General features: G+C 52.9%; 1 non-coding gene across 1 annotated transcript; it reads left to right on the top strand.

Moving 5' to 3' along the window:
- The first annotated feature begins 2171 nt into the window (after positions 1-2171).
- On the top strand, positions 2172-2326 carry LOC124803756. The gene has a single exon (XR_007017252.1). It is a non-coding gene; the product is annotated as a 5.8S ribosomal RNA (ribosomal RNA).
- The last annotated feature ends 237 nt before the right edge of the window (positions 2327-2563 follow it).

Here is a 2563-nt window from a genome sequence, read left to right as displayed (position 1 = left end):
CCACTAATGATTTCAGGTGGTGGGTTAATTATGTATGATATTGGGTTATAATAAAGAATTTTTTTAAAAAAAAAAAAAAAAAAAAAAAAAGCAGAGTCCCGACCAGAGATGGTAGGGACGCTTTTATTAGATCAAAACCAATCGGTCGGCTCGTCCGGTCCGTTTGCCTTGGTGACTCTGAATAACTTTGGGCTGATCGCACGGTCCTTGTACCGGCGACGCATCTTTCAAATGTCTGCCTTATCAACTGTCGATGGTAGTTTCTGCGCCTACCATGGTTGTAACGGGTAACGGGGAATTAGGGTTCGATTCCGGAGAGGGAGCCTGAGAAACGGCTACCACATCCAAGGAAGGCAGCAGGCGCGCGAATTACCCACTCCCGGCACAGGGAGGTAGTGACGAAAAATAACGATACTGGACTCATCCGAGGCCCCGAAATCGGAATGAGTACACTTTAAATCCTTTAACGTGTATCCATTGGAGGGCAAGTCTGGTGGTAGCAGCCGCGGTAATTCCAGCTCCAATAGCGTATATTAAATTTGTTGCGGTTAAAAAGCTCGTAGTTGGATTTGTGTCCCACGCTGTTGGTTCACCGCACGTCGGTGTTTAACTGGCATGTATCGTGGGACGTCCTGCCGGTGGGGCGAGCCGAAGGCGTGCGACCGCCTCGTGCGTCCCGAGGCGGACCCCGTTGAAATCCTACCAGGGTGCTCTTTATTGTGTGTCTCGGTGGGCCGGCACGTTTACTTTGAACAAATTAGACTGCTTAAAGCAGGCAAGCCCGCCTGAATACTGTGTGCATGGAATAATGGAATAGGACCTCGGTTCTATTTTGTTGGTTTTCGGAACCCGAGGTAATGATTAATAGGGACAGGCGGGGGCATTCGTATTGCGACGTTAGAGGTGAAATTCTTTGATTGTCGCAAGACGAACAGAAGCGAAAGCATTTGCCAAGTATGTTTTCATTAATCAAGAACGAAAGTTAGAGGTTCGAAGGCGATCAGATACCGCCCTAGTTCTAACTATAAACGATGCCAGCCAGCGATCCGCCGCAGTTCCTCCGATGACTCGGCGGGCAGCATCCGGGAAACCAAAGCTCTTGGGTTCCGGGGGAAGTATGGTTGCAAAGCTGAAAGTTAAAGGAATTGACGGAAGGGCACCACCAGGAGTGGAGCCTGCGGCTTTATTTGACTCAACACGGGAAACCTCACCAGGCCCGGAAACCGGAAGGATTGACAGATTGATAGCTCTTTCTTGATTCGGTGGGTGGTGGTGCATGGCCGTTCTTAGTTGGTGGAGCGATTTGTCTGGTTAATTCCGATAACGAACGAGACTCTAGCCTGCTAACTAGTCGCCTGACATCCTTCGCGCTGTCAGCAATTACTTTTCTTCTTAGAGGGACAGGCGGCTTCTAGCCGCACGAGATTGAGCAATAACAGGTCTGTGATGTCCTTAGATGTTCTGGGCCGCACGCGCGCTACACTGAAGGAATCAGCGTGTCTTCCTAGGCCGAAAGGTCGGGGTAACCCGCTGAACCTCCTTCGTGCTAGGGATTGGGGCTTGCAATTGTTCCCCATGAATAAGGAATTCCCAGTAAGTGCGAGTCGTAAGCTCGCGTTGATTACGTCCCTGCCCTTTGTACACACCGCCCGTCGCTACTACCGATTGAATGATTTAGTGAGGTCTTCGGACTGGTACGCGGCATTGACTCTGTCGTTGCCGATGCTACCGGAAAGATGACCAAACTTGATCATTTAGAGGAAGTAAAAGTCATAACAAGGTTTCCGTAGGTGAACCTGCGGAAGGATCATTACCGACTAGACTGCATGTCTTTCGATGTGCGTGTCGTGTCGCGCAACACGCTACCTGTACGGCTCGCAGTAGCCGTGCGCCGCGTGCGGAACCACGCGTTCGTCCCAAAACTAACGGAAATATTGTGTGGTACGAGCGCTGAAGCGCTGGAGCGGCTGGCCTGCGGCACCCGGCACCTGGCGCCTGGCGCCGGTTTTGAATGACTTTCGCCCGAGTGCCTGTCCGCTCAGGTGTGGAGCCGTACGACGCCCATCGGCCGTGAGGCCGTTGGACACAGAACGCTGGAACAGGGGCCGTCACAAGCCTCAGTCCCGCATATGCAACTGTCTTTAAAGAGACAGTGGAAACTATGAAAAGATCACGCAGGACGGTGGATCACTCGGCTCCTGGGTCGATGAAGAACGCAGCAAATTGCGCGCCGATATGTGAACTGCAGGACACATGAACATCGACGTTTCGAACGCACATTGCGATCCATGGATTCCGTTCCCGGGCCGCGTCTGGCTGAGGGTCGGCTACGTATACTGAAGCGCGCGGCGTTTGCCCCGCTTCGCAGACCTGGGAGTGTCGTGGCCGCCTGTGGGGCCGGCTGTGTCTCCTTAAACGTGCGATGCGCGCCCGTCGCCTGGCGGCTCGCATACCGGCACTTTCTCGGTAGCGTGCACAGCCGGCTGGCGGTGTGGCGTGCGACACCTCGTACAACGACCTCAGAGCAGGCGAGACTACACGCTGAATTTAAGCATGTTACTAA

This window comes from Schistocerca piceifrons, chromosome 6 (genome assembly GCF_021461385.2).
Source record: "Schistocerca piceifrons isolate TAMUIC-IGC-003096 chromosome 6, iqSchPice1.1, whole genome shotgun sequence".
Lineage (NCBI taxonomy): Eukaryota > Metazoa > Arthropoda > Insecta > Orthoptera > Acrididae > Schistocerca > Schistocerca piceifrons.
Note: the sequence above shows the minus strand (reverse complement) of the source record. Positions and strands in the feature narration are given on the sequence as shown.